This window comes from Prionailurus viverrinus, chromosome A1 (genome assembly GCF_022837055.1).
Source record: "Prionailurus viverrinus isolate Anna chromosome A1, UM_Priviv_1.0, whole genome shotgun sequence".
NCBI classification, from domain to species: Eukaryota; Metazoa; Chordata; class Mammalia; order Carnivora; family Felidae; genus Prionailurus; species Prionailurus viverrinus.
Window position 1 is genome coordinate 219,925,379 of NC_062561.1, and position 8,622 is coordinate 219,934,000.

An 8,622-nucleotide genomic window follows, 5' to 3' on the forward strand; every position below is an offset into this window, starting at 1 on the left:
AATTAGACAAGACCAAAGAGGCACCAGGTGCAGATAAAAAGATATATCTTCTAAATAACTGAATTTGGGAACATTTCAACATGAAGAAATGATTAAGGAGGAAAATTTAAAGGAGACGAAGGAGAAGTGGTCAATGAGAAAGGAGAAAACCTTGAGGGTGTACTGTTCTGAAGTCTACATGAAAAAAGTATTTACCTGAAGAAAAGAAAAAAAACCTGGATAAATACAAGAAAACTGAGAAATGACTAATATGTATAGGAACCAATGTGCTTAGCATCCATGCTGGCAGAATACTGAAGAGGTAAAATTCTATTTGGAATGGTTTAAAAAGTATTGGATGAGAAAAAATTGGGTATAGACAATTTTTTTCAAGAAATTTAACTCCAAGGTGAAAAAGAAAATTGAGCAATAGTTGGAGGAGAAAATGGCATCAAAAGAAAATTTTATGAAATGTGTGGAACCTTTTTTAAATTTTTCAAATGGAAATGATCCAATAGTTACCAATAGAATTGACAATGCAGGTACAGTGTGTGCTTTGGGTAGTTTCTATTTACTAAGGGGAAGAATTTGCCTTTGCCTGTAGCATAGCCGATTCTTTCTAAGTAAAAGGAATTCTGGGAACTTTCTTATAACTTGAAAAGTAAGAGAAGAAAATGCAGTAGGGAAATACAGTACTTTTCCCAGGCATCACTCAGGATCTTTTTCAGGTATCATTTTCTCCTGGAATGTATCACAATTTCTAGTGTCCTGTTTATCCATTTCTTTCCTAGAGATGGGGAGTGCTAGTATGAATTTGTCACATAAATAGAACCATGGTTTTTTAAAATTTTTTTCAATGTTTATTTATTTTTGACAGAGCGTGAGCGGGGGAGGGGTAGAGAGAGAGGGAGACAAATAATCTGAAGCAGGCTCAAGGCTCTGAGCTGTCAGCACAGAGCCCGATGTGGGGCTCAAACTCACAAGCTGTGAGATCATTTCCTGAACAGAAGTCAGATACTTAACCAACTGAGGCACCCATGTGCCCCATAAGGGAAGATTTAGTAAGAAGATTAAATGTAGTTTGTAGGAATTCTTTTGGTTTTATTTGTTTCCACACAGCTTGGGGTATGGAAATTGAGGGTGCTTCCACTAGGGAGACTATCCAAGCAGATTCCTTTTCCCTTTCTTTTCATGTTTCATCTGTTTCATCTCATAGGGGCTCACTGACACAGGGACTGGAGACACTACCTGAAGAATACTTGAGTAAGAGTCCTAAGCAAGACCAATATATTGAAATTTAATCACAAGATATTTCTTAACTCATTTTTATTATGTTGTCTGTAGCCAAAGAATATATTAACATATTAGTCTTTTAAAAGAATACAAAGGAAGGGGTGCCTGGGTGGCTCAGTAGGTTGTGCATTCGACTTCAGTTCAGGTCAAGATCTCATGGTTTGTGAGTTCGAGCCCCGTGTCGGGCTCTGTGCTGACAGCTCACAGCCTGGAGCCTGCTTCAGACTCTGTCTCCCTCTCTCTGGCCCTCCCCCACTCATGCTCTGTCTCACTCTCTCTCTCAAAAAAAAAAAAAAAAACAAAAAAGAAAAAAACAAACAAAAAAAAAAACATTAAATTTTTTTTTTAAAAGAATACAAAGGAAGCTTGATGATTTGCTTTGGGGCCTAATCTGGCATGCAGTCCAGGAAAAAGAAAGTTCATGACATGGTTCAGACCACCTTAATATTGGCATTTGTATGCAAAACAACATGTTAATAAAGATGATTACCTTATCAGTCATTGGATACTTCTCATATGTGATCTTTGGGAAATTTTTGGATATGGTACCTGAAAGCAGAAAAAAATTCCAGTGTTTGCAGGCTTCCTGGAAAATTATCATCTCAATATTAACTATTAACATATTTACAATGTTTTGGAAGACAATGTAGAAAATTTCAATATCATGCGTTGTCAAATTTTATTTAAAATTCATTTACTCCAGGCTTTCTTTGTTAATTAACGATTTGAGAATATTCAGTTAGTCCCTTTTGCCCAAAAGTCGTTAACCTACAGATTTAAACATCTTTTGACAAAGCATTAACTATTTTATTTTTCCTGAAACATAATTTTGGTAATTGACAAATTCCATGATTATAATCAGGAATAGGTTACTTAGGTACCAATGAAATATACTGCCCTTCCTTCTAATTTTTAATTCTTGTTTCTTATTTTTGATGGTACTCATTTTTTTCATTCTTCATCCTTTAACTTTATTTCTTCCTGCCTATTTGGATTAGATAAACTCTGTTAGCCCTAAAAGAATATTCAATTATAAATTCTATAGATACACAAATATTTTTAATTATTCCATACGAAAATGAACTGAAAACTCTAGTGTGCATATCAACGTAGAATTCACACTTTGGAATATAAAATTAACTTTAATATTTAAAATACCTCAACCCAATATTTGCAATCATAAAGGAAAATGGAAGAAAAAGGAGCAACTGTCTTTTGATTTGATATCACCATTTGTTCTATTTTCTTGTGGGGAATTCATATAGAAGTGCAAGGACAATAAATTGTCAGGTTCAAATTAAAATTTATACCTTGAGATAAAAATAAGAGGCACAAGAAAACAACATAGATCTTTTCAACAGAAGGCCTCCTGTTGCTCCTGATACTACGGGGTCCAAAGGTCCTATGAATTAGTTACTCTCTTGACACATTGTTGGGAACTTATTGCCAGCCTTCTTCCTTACAGAAAGACTTTGATGTTTGGAAAAATAGGAAGCAAATTGTATTTTACCTTCATTTTAAAACTCTGAGGCAACTCTAAACAAAACGCATTTCTTGTGCTTCCATTATTTTTTATGGTATACTATAAATGAAATACTTTTGTGGTAAAACTCTTCTCTTAATTAATGAATACACTTCCTCTTCTCGATTTCTGTCTTATTGTTAAAACCACCTTCATGTCTCTATATTTGCAAATTGAAATTTTGGTTTCAGTTCTGATTCATACATCACTATTTTTGTTCAAAGAATCACCAATGTTTTACAGTTTTACTCCTCAACTATTATTTTAACCATCACATCATATCGATTTCTATGATCAAAAGCATTTGTATATTTTTATTTCTTCTACTCATATCATTTAAATGTGGAAATTATAATTGATCATGGATTTGTATTTTCAATTCAGATATGAGTTTTCAACTATTCAGAATGATTTCGACATCACGTTAAACTTCTGTTCAAAAAGTTCAAGAACCCACCATGCACTGTCCAAATTCCAGTAAGTTTTTCACAAAAGAGGTATAATGAGATCATTAAATATTGATCTAATGGAAATCCAATATAATGAAAATACACAAACAAAAGGATATACATTAAAATAATTATGAAATATTAAGAATTTTGGTAGCATTCTAGATTTTGTGTAAGAAAGATTTTTTTGTCCACTTATATTTTTTATAGAAATAATGAAATTGGTAACTAACAAGGGTGGAGGAGCATGTGATAAAGGGATAAGAAAAATAATCCCAAACTGAAAGCAAACAAGACAAATAAATTAAAAGGTATTTCTGGTAAATAAATTAATGAAATATAAGAAGAATAATGAAAATAGTTGTCCAAGTAACATTTGAACATATACTTTAACTATAAACCCTCAGCTAAAACCAACATACAAACATACACACAGGTATTCCTATTGAAAGCTAAGTATTTTTGAGATAGTGGTATGTATTTAGTAATTCTTTAAAACCATCTTCTGTAATTATAGGATTGAGCAAGAAACAAATATATTATTGCTTAGAACTGGCTTCCTCAATAGGAAAGAAGGGAAATATCAATCAGGAAGACAGGGAAGAACAATGTAGGATTAGATTTCATTAAAAACTATAAATGTAACTCCTGATTATGTGTATGTATGTGTGCATATGCATACATATATACACATACAGACACATTATTTCTGATATATGTATATATGTGTATATTTACATATTTATATATACTTCAGAGTGTATGTGTGTGTGTGTGTGTGTGTGTGTGTACCTTTCTAGTATAAAGCTGAGAAACAAAGCCAATGAGTTAAAAAATTCCCCTAAACTCATATAGCTGATGTACATTGGAGGTAGTATTTAAAACGCAGCACATGCTCCAAAAGTATTTGGCTGATTATAATGTAAGTCAGAATTCAGGTATTACAGATGTATATTAATTTTTATTATGTAAAATGTGCACACTGTTACTTACCAGTTAAAATAGAAGCTAAAAGTTGCATTGATAACATTGAAACTATGTTTGAATGTTAATATATGTTAAAAAGAATAATTGTAGTCTTCTAAAAGTAAACATACAGCAAAAGCTCAAAGGTGAATCACTTATATATTTATTTTCCAAAAAAAAGTTATAGTAAAAAGGAAATGGATAAAATTATGGTAGCCAAAGAGAATTTAAAAATATATATATTCTTAATATCTGACAAAGGAAATGTGTCCAAAACAATAACTGATAGACTTGACAAAACTGATTTGACAAATCGTACATATTATATCCCATGAAATATAAAATAACCATGGAACGTTTAGACATGATGATCTTTTATTTCACCAAGACAATCTCCATAGATCAAATTTATAGTGTGTTGTTTACAAAGTCATGTCACAAAATGCAAATTTTAAAAATAAAAATTTAATTCATAAAATGAATTTTCAACCATATTTTATTTTATTTTTAAAGTTTATTTATTTTGAGAGAAAGACAAAGTGTGCAAACATAGGAGGGACAGAGAGAAGGAGAGAAAGAATCTCAAGCAGTCTTTGAGCAGTCAGTGCAGAGCCCCACATAGGGCTTGAACTCACAAACTGTGAGATCATGACCTGAGCCAAGATTGAGTCAGGTACTTAACTGACTGAGCCACCCAGGTGCCCCATTTTTCATCCATATTTTAAAGATTAAATTGCATTTAACTAAAATTAACTAAAATAGGAATATTCCCATTAAATGAAGATTAAAGCAAAAATTAGAGGTACTGCCATATTATTTATTCAATTCCATACAGTAATATAAAAGTGAATACAAGTGAGAAATATTAGCAATGGTGAAAATGCCATGTCCAAGTACAATTATGATTGTTTCCCTGTAATCCAAGAGAATGATTTTGATAGAAAGATTTAACATTACATTATTAATTCTTCTACAAACATTCTCAATCATTACACAAACAAAAATTCCAAAAAACCTAATTATACCTAATTTTAATAGTTATTGGGTAATGAAATATTATGTTATAGACGTTTGTATTCTGGGGGCACCTGGGTGGGTCAGTTGGTTAAGTGTCTAATTCCTGGTTTCGGCTCAGGTCATGATCTCATGGTTTGTGAGTTCAGGCCCCATGTTGGGCTCTGCACTGACAGTGTGGAATCTGCTTGGGACTCTCTCTCTCTCTCTCTCTCTCTCTGCCCCTCTCATGCACTCTCAAAATAAATAGATATACTTAATAAAAAAGTTTATATTCTGATGAGGACACAGTAGGGAATAAAACCAGATAATACAAGGTCCTAAGTATATCAGTGGGGAGTAGATTCTGAATATAGTTAGAAAGAGAAGGTTTACTCAATATGAAAAAAATACTCACACACACACACACACACACACACACACACACACACATATAGACTTAACAGTAAATAAGAAAGAAAAAATGTGAAATGAGGTGACATTATAGGGTATATGACAAAACATGGTGGGAAAGTACAAATATGTCAAAATGTGCCTATATACACACATTGCTTCTATCAGATATATGTTGACAGTGGAATATCATCACAGAATTACAAGAAAAATATAGAATAAACTAGATTGGTGAATTTAATTTAATTTAATTAATTGTTTTGGTGGAGTTAAGTTTTAAAAAAATCACAGGAAAAAGCAAATAATTTCTATATATATTGAAAATTTACATATATAAATTTCTTATTGTTGTAAAAATGCTACATACTTATTGTTGCTGTAAAACATAAATACATATATCAATTTTTACATATATCAATTCTTATTGTTGCTGTAAAAATGATACATACTTATTTTTGCTGTGAAAAAATACTACAAATTCAGTGGCTTTAAGTAACACCACTTTATTATTTCAGTCTTGGCTTTCAGAACTGTGAAATAGATGGGCAGGACTATGCTCCTTTTGGAGGTGCTAGGAGAGAATCTATTCCTTAGCTTTTTCTAGGTTCTAGAGGCTGACATTCCTTGACTTCTGGGTCTGCACCAATCTGACATTTGTTTTGATCATCACCTCTCTGACTTTGAAATTCCTGCCTCTATCTTCTAAATAACCTTTTGATTGGATCAGGCCCACCCAAATAAGTCAAAATAACTTCCCCATCTCAAAATCATTAACTTAATCACACCTGCAATATCCCTTTTGCCATGTAAGGTAGACATATTCACAGATTTAGAGAAATAGGATGTGGACATCTTAGGGGACTTTTATTCTACCCACAATACATACAAAAAAATAAGCAAAAATACCACAATTAAGACATAAGTGCTCTATATGCTGTCTAAAAGAGACTCACTTTAGAACTAAAGATACCTACAAATTGTAAGTGAGGGGTGGAGAATGATTTGTCATGCAAAGAGACATCAAATGAAAGCCAGAGTAGCCATACTTATATCAGAAAAACTAGATTTTAAAACAAAGACTGTAACAAGACAGGAAGAAGGACACTATATCATAATAAAGGGGTCTCTCCAACAACACAATCTAACAATTGTAAATATTTATGCCCCCACCTGAAACACTGAATTATATAAAACAATAACAAACAAAAGGGAACTCATTGATAATAATATGATTATAGTACGGGACTTTAACATCCCACTTAACGGTGATGGACAGACCATCCACACAGAAAATCAAGGAAACAATGGCTTTGAATGACACACTGGACTAGATGGAATTAACATATATTCAGAACATTTCATTCCAAAGCAGCAGAATTCACATTCTTCTCGAGTGCACATGGAACGTCCTCCAGAATAGATCACATTCTGGGTCACAAATCAGCCCTAAACAAGTACAAAAAGATCAAAACCATACCATGCATATTTTCAGACCACATGATATGAAACTTGGAAGTCAACTACAAGAAAAAAATTGGAAAGGCCACAAATACATGGAGGTTAAAGAACATCCTACAAAAGCATGAATGGGTAAACCAGGAAATTAAAGAACACATTTAAAAAATACATGGAAACAAGTGAGAATGAAAATATGATGGTTCAAAATCTTTGGGATGTAGCAAAGTCAGTCACAAGAGGGAAGTATACAGTGATACAGGCCTACCTCAAGAGGTGAGGAAAATCTCAATAAACAACCTGACCTTACACCTAAAGGAGCTAGAAAAAGAAACATAAATGAAACCTAAAGCCAGAAGAAGAAGGGGAATAATAAAGATTACAATAGAAATAAATGATATAGAAACAAAAACAAACCCTAGTAGAATAGATCAATGAAACTAGAAACTGGTTTGGTGAAAGAATAAATAAAATTGAGGGGTACTTGGATGGCTCAGTTGGTTAAGCATCTGACTTCAGCCAGGTCATGCTCTCATGGCTCATGAATTCGAGCCCCATGTCAGGCTCTGTGCTGACAGATCAGAGCCTGGAGCCTGCTTGGGATTCTGTGTCTCCCTGTCTCTCTCTGCCCCTCCCCTACTCACCCTCTGTCTCTCTCTCTCTCTCCTTCAAAAGTAAATAAACATTAAAAAGTTAAAAAAAAGAATAAATAAAATTGATAAACCCAAGCCAGACTTATCAAAAAGAAAAGAGAATGGACCCAAATAAATAAAGTCATGAATGAGATAGGAGGGATCACAACCAATACAGCAATACAAACAATATTAGGAAAATATTATGAAGTTATATGTCAACAGATTGGACAATCTGGAAGAAATGGACAAATTCCTAGAAGCATAAAACCTACAAAAACTGAAACAGGAAGAAATAGAAAACATGAACAAACTGATAACCATGGAAAAATTTAATCAGCAATAAAGTCTCCCAAGAAACAAAAGTCCAAGGCAAGATGACTTCTCTGGGGGATTCTACCAGACATTAAATTTTTTTTAACATTTATTCATCTTTTGAGAGAGAGAGATTGAGACAGAATCCAAAGCAGGTTCCAGGCTCCGAGCTGTCAGCACAGAGCAGGACGTGGGGCTTGAACTCATGAACCGTGAGATCATGACCTTGCTGAAGTCAGATGCTTACCCAACTGAGCCACCCAGGCATCCCTCTACCAGGCATTTAAAGAAGAGGTAACACCTATTCTTCTCAAACTGTTCCCAAAAACAGAAATGGAAGGAAAACTTCCCACCCTATTCTACAAGGCCAGCATTACCTTGATTCCAAAACCAGATAAAGTCTCCATTAAAGAAGAGAATTATATGCCAATATCCCTGATGATCATGGATGCAAAAATTCTCAACAAGATCATAGCAAAAAGAATCCAACAGTGCATTAAAAGAATCATTCACCACAGTCAAGTATGATTTATTCCTGGGTTGCAAGTTTAGTTGAAATTCTCAAATCAATCAATGTGATACACTATAATAATAAAAATGTATC